Raw genomic sequence first — 13,228 nt, forward strand, 5'->3', positions numbered from 1 at the left:
TTAGGAAAAACGGAAGCTCAAGTCCAGGAATAGAAGTGTTATTACCAAAAAATATGCTCCATCTTACACATTTGAACTTGAGAGTGATGGAATTGGTGTCTATCTTACTTAGGTTTGCTTAAAATACCCAGATCTGAGTACAAGGTGATCAGAACTAGCCTATCTCATCAACCTGTACTTTTCAAGTCTTCCAAGATTGTTGAACTGTGAAAAGAGGAGAAATGGGAAAGGATGCTGTGGAATGATGCAGCACCTGGAAAAGTTATGAGAAGTCCAAGTCGGAAATGAGGGAAAGAGGGAAATGGGAAGAACACAAAGAAGAATGCAGCATCATCTGTCTTCTCTGAAGTCCCAACAGGGACAGATTTCCTGGCTCATCACTTACACCGGCTCAGGGGCAACACAACTGTAAAAGGTCAGGAGTTACAGGCAAGAGAAAAGAGGATGGCAGGTGATATGGGAGAGATGGATGGATGCAGGCTTTGCAGAAAGCATCTAGCTTGGAGAAATTCGAAAATGAAACATGTTCATGCATAATAGTATGAGAGATATAGGCGGTGAAAATGAGTCATGAGGCTGATCTTGATCCAACCCTGCATTAGAGCTGACAGAGTGGTATTATCATCACCTTGGACCAAAAACCTGATAGCTCATTCATTTCTGGTGTTCAGGCCCAGCTCCAGAACAGGTAATTACATTCTACTTACCTAAATCTCCCCTGAAACATCCATTAAATATGTTTCCCGTTCCTTCTGGCCCATGGTTATTCCCTCTTCTAAATCTCTCATACCCAAGTGGATGGTGAGTAATGGTAAACTAGTATTTATTATATACCTTGGGATCTCTGAATGAGAAGTGTTATAAAAATGCAAAATGATCTTACAAAGATCAGGCTGACAATCTTTAGGTGTTAGGCAGTCCAGATCATTTCCCCTTGCATATACCTTCTCTCTTATTTGCAAGCACTTCACACTGACCTTGATCCTTTCCCTCACCCCTCACTGTGTCTCAAGAGCAAGGAGTATGTCTTCTCTTTCTATGGTAGCTTCCAGCATATAATAAATATGCCATGAAGCTTGGTGACAGCTTACTTATTAATCACACGTTTGCAAATCCATAGTAGGGTTCTACCTCTTAAGGCCCATCATGAACTCACACCTCAGCCCTTCCTCACCAATTCTTCTTTCCAACCTATCTAAACTAAAATAGCTCTTAAAATTTTCACTTTCCTTTCTGTTTTCTGATGTGATTGAAACTACACAGTAAAGGGGGACGCATGAAAGGATGGGTAGATAACACGAGCAAGATGAGAAAAGAAAGCCCCCAAAAAGGAGGCACTTAGTGTGTACTCAATGAAGGTTCTTTAATGTGAGCATGCATACATGAATGAATGAAGCAATCAAACACTCAATTTTGTGGTTGCAATGACAGATACCCAATGAGATTTAAAGCATTAGAGGAAACGCATTGGTACGTAGAATCCAGGGAAAGCCACATCACCCCTGCACACTAAAGGCAAGGTGTATCCAGCTGTGCCTTGGGAGCAAAGAGAGCCAAGCATACTGTGATCATCTATCAACTCCATTTTTCTCCACATATGAGCTTCATTCTTTTCCCTTTTGTTAACTTTCTAGACATACACTCTAACAGCTCCCAGATGTGTAACATCACCTGCAGAGTCTCCAGATTCATCATCACCTGGAGAGAGACTGATCCTAAAATAAGCCCCAGTCCAAATGACCTCAGAAGCTCCTCCTTGATCAGCCTGGGTCAGGTGTCCCCCCCAGAACAGTCAACTGTGGCCATGGGTGATAACGTAAGATGGAGGCAGTTCCCTCAGTAATCTTATGAAGTGTTACCAGGAGAATGTGAAGGAGGGAGACAGCCTAGGGGAAGGGGCTGGGTGTACAATCCCAAAGGCCAAGGATTAACTGGAGGAGTAATCAAAGAGTTAAGACTGGACTAAACAAAGGCTATTAGGCTATACAGGATTTGTGCAATTTACCTAGTATTTTGGTCATGTCAGATGGAATAAAGCGATGTCAACAGCTTGAACTTGTCTTTGTCACCTCTACAAAGTCACCACTAATGCGAGCTGGGGACCATCAAGACCCCAGCCCACTCCATAGCTGTAGACACCAGATAGCCTCTGTGGGATGCCTGAGAGCTCCCCAGTACTTGCCTAAAGGAGCCTTCACAGGTGCCTGGTATGTGGAGGTTTGTGCTCAAGGCCATAAAATTTCACCTACAAGATAAGGAGACATCAAGGAGAAGAGATGATGAGTGAAGCAGAGAGGAAACTGTAGATGCAGGCTCCTGGATCGGGAAGCAGAGGTCATATGTCATTGTGCGTATGTATGCAGGTGTATGGATCAGGGTGTTGAGGTGGAAGACAGAGACAGTGGATTTGCCACTGGCCCAGAAGTAGGTGAGGCCCAGGAATAGATCATCTTTTTAGGTTCCCTTTAGCCCCAGGCCTCTCAAGCCTTTTCAGCACCTCCAAATTCTTCTCCAAAATATACCAAGCTGCCGTGAGGTAGGTAGTGAGGTCTATGGTAGGATCTGGGTTATCACCCTGCACTCTGAAAGTCACAGTACAGCTTAGCTTCAACTTCCTACTTTCAAAAAATTGAAGAGGGGTCCAAATATCTTTTGTGGCTACTTCTGTCTCTCAAGTTGTAGCTTTCGTCCCTGTGACAACAGCTGGCCTAGGCAGATGGACAACTAATAAATTAATAGGTAACATTGCAGCAAGAAGTCAAGCAAGATGGGAGGTGATTTTATAAAATCTTTTGAGGTCCCACTAAAATCTGCTTTGATCCTGCTTCTGATCAGTAACAAATGTCATTTTCACCCTACAACTATGACTTTCTTATCTTGGTAGCAGTCAAGAACTCTGAGGCCTTTATACAAATACCAAAATGATCTTGGCTTCTTCATGGGGTGAAGTATAAAAAGCACTGATCCCATGGTGATTAACTGGGATTTTGTAGGCAGTTTTTCAAACAAGCGCTGTGCTGTATGTATCCAGTGACTGTAGTTATGATTTCATTAGCTTCTCTGATAAATAATGCAACGACTTTAATGATGCATTTCCTCTTTAAAAAAAAAATTTTTTAAACCCACAGTGGAAACTCCATTTCATAAAGCAGGGAAGAACAATGACTTCTGTTTAATTTTTATTACTTTTAAATTAATCTGGAAGGTTTTAAGAGGTGGAAACCACCTTCGAAGAAAAGAAAAAGGTTAACCTGTTTAAAAGGCACCATCATTTCTGGATGAGTGCAGGGTGAATGTAGGTCAAGAATCAGCATGGAGGCCCCACCTTCCTCAATCGAGCCCTTTCTAGATACAAAAGGAAAGTGGTCCTGCCAAATTAAAACCTTCCATAACAATAAAACCTGATTTAATGCAGTCATTATTTTTCCATTAAATCTGAATATCATCTAATGCATGGATGTTATTTTAAACCTAGCACGCTAATGCGAATCCAGCATTACTTGTAAATCAGATCTAAACGTCCTATCGGTTGTCATTACTGCTATTGACAATCACGATACCTCCTCCCCAAGGACGCCATTCCCTCAACCCCTGACTCCAGAGATGGCAGGGGGCAGGGGGAGAATAAAGGAGATGGATTTTAATTTTGGACAGAGAGCTGCTTACTAAAGTGTGGAGCTTGGGTTGGTAACACCTTGGAGGTCTCAGTTTAATTCTGTTCAACACGTAACCCTTGTTTTCCAGGCCACATTAGGCTGGGGAACAATTCAAGGCTTGGGTTAGGAGCAGCCAAGAAAAGAGAAATCCCTCCAAGTATTTAAACCAGGGGGAACTGAGTGCTGGGAATTGGTTACACAGGGGATGGAATTGAGTGGAAGAGCTGAGAAGCCAAAGAGGAGGTGGTGGTACAACGCTGCCTTGGTTACCTAGTGCTGTTGTAACACAAATACTACAAGTGGGTGGTTTTTGAAAACAGAAATTTGTTTTCTCACAATTCTGGAGACTAGAAGTCCTAATCAGAGTCTCCACCATGTTGATTCCTTCCTGGTCAGTAGCCCCGGGCACTCTTTAGTTCTTGCCCAGTATGTACCTATCTCTGTGTCTAATCTGCTTTTTATAAAACTCAGAAGTGATTATATTTAGAGTCTACCCTACTTAAAAAAAAAAAAAAATTTAGGTATGAACTAAGTCACATAACAAAGAAACCTCTGTCTCCAAACAGGATGTAATCTTGTTCTAAAATAGGATTACAAACACTCTATTTCCAAATGAGATGTAATACCTATGTAATCCATAGGTATAAACTCGTTGCCGTCAAGTCGGTTCCGACTCATAGCAACCCTACAGAGCAGAGTAGAACTGCCCCCATGGGGTTTCCAAGGAGCAGCTGGTGGATTTGAACTGCCAACCTTTTGGTTAACAGACGTAGCTCTTAACCACTGCACCACTAGGGCTCCATCCATAGGTGTAGGGGTTAGGATTCCAACATACATTTTAGGGTAACGCAATTCAATCCATAACAAATCCAGAGACTGGCAACAAGTAGGGAGCTGTTACCACATCTTGGCTGAAGGCACAGAGGAAAGATGAAAAGTCTCCATGGGCAGCACTTCTGGGAGGATTTTGGAACCACACCAGACTGTCCATTGGGATTTGGGGCCACAGAGTCAGAGGAGGTGTCACACCTGCTGGAGATGCTGCCTGAGGCACAGGAGTGGAATAAATACCCTGGCTTCTCCTTTTCTCCCAGCCTCCTATCTCCTATAACTGCCTTCCATTGACTAAATCCAGCTACAAGCTAACTGACCTAGAATCTGGGAAATTCATCCTACAGTGTCTGCCCAACTGTGATAAACAGCAGAGCAGGAAAAGGATGAGGAAGGGGTGTGAGGGTCAACAGGCCCAGGGCCAGCACGGATTTCAATTACCTTAGCATATTTGAATGCCAGCTTCCTGGGACTGGGTTGCTTCAACCACTGTTTCCAGCCCCACCACTGACCCTCTGCTAAGAGCTATAAAAGTTTATGGAGGGTTTTGCCTCCTAATGTGCCAACTCTTTTAATCAACCTTAAGTTGTAGAGGAAACCCTGGTGGCGTAGTGATTAAGAGCTACGACTGCTAAACAAAGGGTCGGCAGTTGGAATCCCACCAGGTGCTATTTGGAAACCATATGGGGCAGTTCTACTCTGTCGCTATGAGTTGGAACAGACTCAATGGCAAGGGATTTGTTTTTTTGTTTGTTTGTTTGTTTTTGCTTTTTAAGTTGTTGAACCTCCATGTCTTAACAATTCCTTCAAACCCAAAGAGTCTGTGGAGTGGTGGGGATCATGGTTGACTTCCTAGCATTTAGTCCACCCTGTGTGGAGAAGCTATATGGTCTGGGGGAATTACGTAGGGGCCCATCCCTAGCTTTAAGATTAGGACCTAATTGGTTCTTCCTAAGCCCCGTATTATGTGTCCATCTCTGAAGTGGCCACTGGATAGAGGGATTCAAAGTATAGCTGCGGTGCAGGGGATCCCTTTTATGTGGCCTTCCTCACCAGGGTCTTGTAACGCCTACCCAAGTGATTGGGTGGGACTTTGCAAATAACATAATTGTGGCCCACCAAGGGGATTGGTCAGTTTTGGCAAGCCACTAGGCTAGCAATTCCAGAGCAGAAGTAGAATCTCCCCACCACCAAGGAAGAAGATCCTGGAGAGGAGCACATCCTTTGGATCTGGGATCCCTGAACTGAGACCTTCCTAGACCCAGGAGACAGAGAGCTGTAACACCAAAGAGGGCAAGATGGTGAGAAGCAGCAGCACAGAAACAGCAGCAGCAGAAACTGTTAGGAGACTTGCAGGAGATGGTGTGGTGGACTTCCCAGTACACAGAGTGAAAAAGCTGAGTGCGTTTAGGCAGAAGCCTTGCTGGCAGAGTGGGGTACCTCCGAGCACTTGGTAGAGCTAGGTTTGTGGACCCACAGAGCTAGAGCTGAATGCCTTCGGGCCAAGGCAGAGTAGGGAGCCTCAGGACACTTATTGGCAGAACTAAAAGAGCTTGGTAACACTTGCCCTAGCAGGGCAGAGGCTGACGGCCCAAAGAGAGGTGTGCCTATAGGCACAGCTGAGGACAGGCTGTCCTGATGGCAGAACTGTATTCCGAGCATCCCTGAACCTGAATTGAAACCTGTTGCTTCTCTAATAAACCCAACAACTGTGAGTATGGTCTGTGGGTTCTGTGTGGACATTGCAATGAATTATCGAACCCAGGAGTGCCGTAAAGCATGCCGTGGGAGGGACGGTTGGTGTCAGAATTGGTAAAGATGGCGAAGAGAGGAGGTGTGTGTGACCTCTGCTTCACAGGAATCAGCCTTGGGCTGTTGATCTTGATTCTCCTTCCCGCTTGTGAAGTTAGAGGAAGTAGAAGCAGCCCCCATGTCATTTTTACAATAACGTCACCCTCTTCACAGCCACTACTTCTGGGGTGGGTACATAATACAGGCCTAGGCCAGTCAGAGCATGACATCACCCTCACTGCAGTGACTGATAAGAAGTGGAGCCCATGGCCTAAACTGGCCTAACCTGTGGGCTTTTGTTCTACAATTGGGGGAATGAGAAGCTATGGATGAGGAATGTGAACATTGGGTCCCAGGAACTAATAGCAGAGACCTAGCCACTAGCCTAAGGGTGAAGCAGTCACACTGAGAAGGGAAGAACTGAGAATCAGAGGGAGACCAAGCCACAGCCCTCATGATAGTATGAGCCTTGGAAACACAACTTACCCCACCTCTGGACTTCACAATTATACAAGCCAAGAAACTCCCTTATGGCTTAAGCCATTGAATTTTCTTTTGCTTGCAACAAGAGTCCTAACTGATATAGAGACACAGTTGTTTTTCAGAGGTTTGGCACATGGTAGGTGTTAATGAACAATTGCTTGTTATTTTTTCGTACAGCTTTTGAAAAGTTTATACCAAGCTCCAGAGGGGAATAGTCCTGAACTCTCCTAGCATGACGCCATCTTATATCTGATTATCGATATTCATAACCCACACTCAACCTGTCTTCAAGGCAGGGAACACATCCTTACCAATCTTTTCCACCTCAGGGCTCCATCACGCCACACCACACCCACTCCCTGCCTGCCACCTGAAGGGTTTGGAATCTCCATTTCACCTTCTTTGTTCAAACGTGTTCTGAGAGTCTAATTATTCATTATTTCTCCTGGAGAGAAGAGAGAACTCACACAAGCAGGGCTACTCTGTTACAGGCTTCCTGGAAAATGAAGATTAGACTCAGTCATGAGCCCTCTGTTGCAGAGTTCCTACTTCAAGCCAGACGTACTGAAGGGTGCTAAGAATATAAAGATAAATTAGCTACAACAGGAACTTGCAAATAGAAACTTTCCCATTGAGGAAATTCATTTGCTTCAGCATTCAGCACCTTGGGCAAGGGGCTCAGGGGCAGCCTTCAAGAGCATACCAAAACGTAAGAAATTAGCGGAAAATACCTAAGGGAAAATTCCTTATTTTGATTGGTAGCTTAAATGAGGCTATATTTAATTAAGAGTGAGAGACTAGAGAGGTGATCAACTCTATTGACATGACATGAATAAGATGTCTGAGGGTAGGCTCTACTTGGATGTAGTAGTGAGATGTCTCTCTAAAACTGTGGTTCTCAACAGGAGGCAATTTTGTCCACAGGGGAACAGTTGGCAACGTCTGAAGATGTTTTTGGTTGTCATAACGGGGGAGGCGGGGGGTGCTCCTGGCCTCTGGTGAGTAAAAGCCAGGGATGCTGCTACACATCCTACAAAGCCCAGGACAGATCCCCACAACACAGAATCATCTGGTCTAAAATGCTGCTATGGATTGAATCGTGTCCCCCAAAACATGTGCTGAAACCTTAACCTCCGTTACCTGTAAATAAGGAATCCCTGGGTGATACGACTGTTTAAACACTCAGCTGCTAACTCAAAGGTCAGAGGTCTGAATCCACCCAGAAGCACCTTGGAAGAAAGGCCTGGTGATCTACCGTATTTTTACACAAATAATGGGCACCCTCTGTGCTTGTTTGCCAGCCATGCCTTCCCCCTCGAGGCACCCTCACAAGTGCTGCCATGCTAATCCTCTTCCACAAGTTGCTGTAAAAAAATATTTAGCATAGCGAGCTTAGGACAATACCTCGAGGGAGCGGGGGAGGGCACGGCCGGCAAACATACCCAGAAGGCGTGCGTTATTTGCTTAAAAATACGATACTTCCAGAAGATCTCAACCATTGAGAACACTATCCCTGAAACACATGGAGTCCCCATGAGTCGGAATTGACTTTATGGCAACCGATTTGGGATTTGTTTTGTAATTGTTTTTTATACCTATAAATATGACCCTATTTGGAAATAGGGGGTTTTCATTTATTATATTAATGAGACCATACCAAGGAAAGGTGAATCCTAAACCTAAATACTTATGAGTTACAAAAAGACAAAAATAAACACAGAGACACACACACAGGGGGAAGACAGACACCAAGGAACTCCTAGGACTACTGACAAGGAAGGCATTCCCCACTGTGCCATACCCTGAATTGGACTTTTAGCCTCCTAAAAAAAAAAAAGAAAAAAAAGCCCATTGCCTTCGAGTCAATTCCAACTCACAGCGACCATAGCCTCCTGAAATGTGAGAAAATAAACTCCTGATCTTTAAAGCCACCCACTTGTATTTTTTTGTTATGGAAGCACTAGGTAACTGAGGCAGATGTCAATAGTGTCAAGGTTGACAGCCCCTGTGCTAGGGTTAGGCTGTAACTAAAAAAGCAAGGAAAAGTTCAGATTAACATTTTTCTAATATGTTGAGTACTTTCTTTTTTTTAGCTGAGTGTTTTAAATAAAACAAGGTACAGATGTTGGCCATAAAATTTACCAAGTGCTCATCATTTTTCTTTATTTTTATATTCTAGTTTGAAAATAAAATATTTTATATTCTCTTAAAAGAGCAGCACTGTGGCCTATCTTCCACAATTTGTATAGCTAAGAGTGATTTTCAAAACAGTTAATACCCACTATGGCACAGACACCCACCAGTCAGAATGAAGTAGGTTCGTGGCCTAATGAGTGAATATTTTTCATAAATTATTCACGTGTGCTTAAAAAGAATGTGTATTCTATTAACTTTGGAGTTAATTATAACCTTTCATTTGATCAAGTTTAGTTGTACTATTGGAACATTCTATATGCTTGCTGATTGTCTTATCTGCTTAACCTATGGATTACAAAAGAGGTGAACTAAAGTCTCCCCTTGTGCTGGTGGACTTACCTTTTACTCCTTGTACTTTAATCAATTTTTGCTTTAGATACATTGTGGCTATTTTATTACAGATATATGAGTTCAGGAATTTTATATCTTTCTGGTGAATTGACCCCTTGCTCAAATGTCACCTTGTTATACACACTCCTTATCCCATCCCCTGCTTTAGTTCTCTCTGTAGCACCTCTTTCCTTCTAAGGCTATATCCCAACCCAGCGCGATTAACCCTATAGGACAGAGTAGAACTGCCCCATAGAGTTTCCAAGGAGCACCTGGCGGATTCGAACTGCCGACCTTTTAGTTAGCAGCTGTAGCACTTAACCACTATGCCACCAGGGTTTCCAATATAGGTTGTAAATATTTAAGGGCAGGAATTTTTACTGTTTTGTCCATTGCTGTCTCCCTTGCAACTGGAATAGTACCTGGCACATAATAGACAAAATTAGTATTTGTGAGTAAGTGAATAATAAGACATACTTACCTTATCTATTATTGGCATAGTGGTTAAGTGCTATGGCTGCTAGCCAAAAGGTCGGCAGTTCAAATCCACCAGGCACTCCTTGGAAACTCTATGGGGCAGTTCAACTCTGTCCTATAGGGTCGCAATGAGTCGGAATCAACTTGACAGCAAAGGATACCTTGTCCAATAATCTTTGTTCCTAGTAACTATTATTCACGAAGACTTGTTCCCTTGTGTGTTGTATGATTTTTGGCTGTGAGCTCAATATCCTTGGATCTTTATCTGTATAAATTCTTTGAGGTCTAGGCTGAAGGTATATTAACCCAAAGAATATTTACCTTTGCTACTTCCAGGAAGCTTGGATTATAACTAACTTATAACTTAAATAACTTATTTGTTTGAAGTTTTTCAGGTCACATACAACATAGTTGCAAGATATATAAATCAAAAACTATCAAAAATGCAAATAGTAAGATACTTTAAAATATTCCTTTCAGAAGACAAGTGTAAGTCAAAAGTAAAGTAAGAATATAAAGGAATTAACACATATATAAAAACTTGCACCCCTGTGTAGAAAAAATATATATGTTTATTTGTATATCCAAAATAATTCAAATACTTGGCCACAGAGAAAACCATCATAAGTTTTTTAAAATAGCAATTATAGATATCACATGCTCAATCATAAACTTAGTATAATTGTAATAACAAAAAATTTCAACTACTTATAAATTAAGAAACACTCCTAGCTAACCTTTGGATCAAAAATGAATTAAAACTGAAATTCTGAACTACCTAGAAAGCTGTTAAAATGAAAATACTTCATAACAAATCTGTGGGAAATAGCAAATTCTGTACTTAGAAAAAACTTTATAGCTTTAAATTATTTCAAAGGCTAAGATAAAATTGCTCTTTAACTGGAACTAGAGAGAGAGAGATAGAAAATCCAAAATTGAAATTAACAAAATAAAAGAAGGAGAAAAGATCAATAAACCCAAAACTACATTCTTTGAGAAGACGGATTTAAAAAGATAAACCCTGGAAAGCCTGATTAGGGAAAGAGCAAGAGGAAAAAAAAAAAAAAAAAACCCAGGATTGAGAAAGGAGACATATCACAAATACAGAGGAAACCAAAGTAACTGTAAGAGAATATTCTATAAAAATAGATGGAATGAGTTTGAAAGCTTAGATAAAATGGATGATTTCCTAGCAAATTGTCAATAGAAAACTTGATTAGAGAAGTTGCAACAGAAGAGCTTGGGAAGGTAATTAAAGATCACTTTCTTGGAATACAGTTTTCACACGGAATAAATCACAGCAAAGATGAGAAATAAAGAACACTCAAGAGGCTTTCGGGTGATTCAAAATAAACAGCTCTGGAAAAGCAGTGACTCCAACACTCTTGTCTTAAACACTGTATAAATCCAATATTAGGATCATCAACAGCATGTTGGATCTTATTGGGAGCCCTGGATTCCAGAGCTAGCCTGGGTTAGATTAACTGAAAGATGCTAAGAAGACTACAGCCTCCAAGGATGTCGAGTCCCTTGGGAATCAGTGTACAGGACGGGCTATGAATAAAATCAAAACCAAACCAACACCCATTACCATTGAGTGTATTCTGACTCACAGTGACCCTATAGGACAGAGTAGAACTGTCCCATAGTGTTTCCAAGGATCACCTGGTAGATTCGAACTGCCAAACTTTGGGTTAGCAGCTGTAGTACTTAACCATGATGCCACCAGGGTTTCCTACTATGAATAAAAAACCCAGAAAAAGCATCAGGTAAAACCAGAAGGCTGAGCTCTCTTGGCTCCTATGCCTCACTTGGAAATTTCAACAGTTTCCCAAGATGTGGAAACCATCAAGTCTAGCCCTGTCAAAATCTGCATTCTTGAGCTATTGTTGGTATTAGCCATTTCTCGGAAAAGTGTCAACATCATGCACATATGATTACTGTTCAGATGGAAACGTTTAAAAACTCACAAAAGGAGAAATTAATGATAATGCAGCCTCCAAGGTCAGAGTCACGCATTTCAGGAAAAGTTTACCTCTTTCTAAAACAAAAAGTGACATTTAACCAGTTTTTAGTGGGATGGTGGGAGGAGTAAATTAACCAGCATATTTACTAACACGGGCTGCAGAGATTATGCCTTATAAGGGAGTTTTGTTTTCTTGACTATAGTCTTACCATTAAACCATGAAACCATGAAAATTATATTATCACGAGTTCCATTCTCGTGAGACCTTAAAGCAGAGAACCCAGCTAGGCTGTGCCCAGACTCCTGGTCTACAGAAACTGTGAGATAATGAATACGTGTATCGTTTTAAGCTGCTAAATTTGGGGAAATTTGTTACACGGTAATAGAAAAGTAAAGAGCCCTGGTGGCTCAATGGTTAAGTGCTCTGCTGCTACCTAGAAGGTTGTTGGTTCAAACCCACTCAGCAGCTCTGCAGGAAAAAAGACCTGGCAATATGCTCTCGTAAAGATTACAGCCTAGGGGTCGCTATGAGTCAAAATCAACTAGACAGCGCCTGATAACAACAATAAAAAATGAATACACAACTCTCTATCTTTCTTTCACACTGTTCTCAATTCCGAGAAGGCCTCCCCCTCCACTTCCTCTTCCCTCCATATGGGTAATCCCTGGTTGTTTTTAGCTGCCATCAAGTCTGCCCCTCCCCCACCCCAGTGGCCCAAAATGTGATCCATAGGTTTTCACTGACTGATTTTTGGAAGTAGATCTCCAGGCCTTTCTTCCTAATCTGTTTTAGTATGGAAATTCTGCTGAAACCTGTTCAGTATCACAGTAACACACAAGCCTGCACTGACAGATGGGTCATGGCTGTGCACAAAGTGCATTGGCTGGGAATCGAACCCAGGTCTCCCGCATGGAAGGCAAGAATTCTACCACTGAATCACCAATGTCCTCTAATGTTTGTGTAGTGTGTATGAATCTAACAACTCCGTATTTTGAATAAACCAAGACAATTACCAACTTCAAGCCCCCACTTTACCAGGCTGGCAAGGAAGTTAACTTCAACCCTTCCTTATTTTTCCTTCCCCCTTCCTGGGGCTCATACCTGAAGTCCTAGATCTTGTACTATGCCAAAGCATCGCGGATAGGGGGTCAGTCATCTGTCCACCCTGGTTATGGCTAAGATATCCACTGTCTAAATAACCCCTCAAGTACTTCTTTACCAGGCTTGGGACTTAGGAATTAGATGTATTCGCCAACCACAGACCTTAGAATGGAGTGGTTGGCGAATACATCTTAAGGTCTTGTGCCATCCTGAGGGACAGGGAGGACTTAGAGAGAGCAGGGCCTGGATCCCAACTACTCCTGGACCACAACTCTCTTCATCTCTTCCATCCTCCAGTCTAGAGCCATCTCCTCATCTGAGGGGTCTCCTCCAAAACATACTATCTATATCCCGAAGTTCCCAATGCCTTTTTATCTCCTCTGCAAACCCTCTTAG

At 42.3% G+C, this 13,228-nt stretch overlaps 1 non-coding gene across 1 annotated transcript; it reads right to left on the reverse strand.

The window, feature by feature from the left end:
- Positions 1-12,606: 12,606 nt before the first annotated feature.
- TRNAG-UCC (transfer RNA glycine (anticodon UCC)) lies at positions 12,607-12,677 on the reverse strand. Its single transcript has one exon. It is a non-coding gene; the product is annotated as a tRNA-Gly (tRNA).
- Between the last annotated feature and the right edge of the window lie 551 nt (positions 12,678-13,228).

Source organism: Loxodonta africana, chromosome 9, assembly GCF_030014295.1.
Source record: "Loxodonta africana isolate mLoxAfr1 chromosome 9, mLoxAfr1.hap2, whole genome shotgun sequence".
NCBI classification, from domain to species: domain Eukaryota; kingdom Metazoa; phylum Chordata; class Mammalia; order Proboscidea; family Elephantidae; genus Loxodonta; species Loxodonta africana.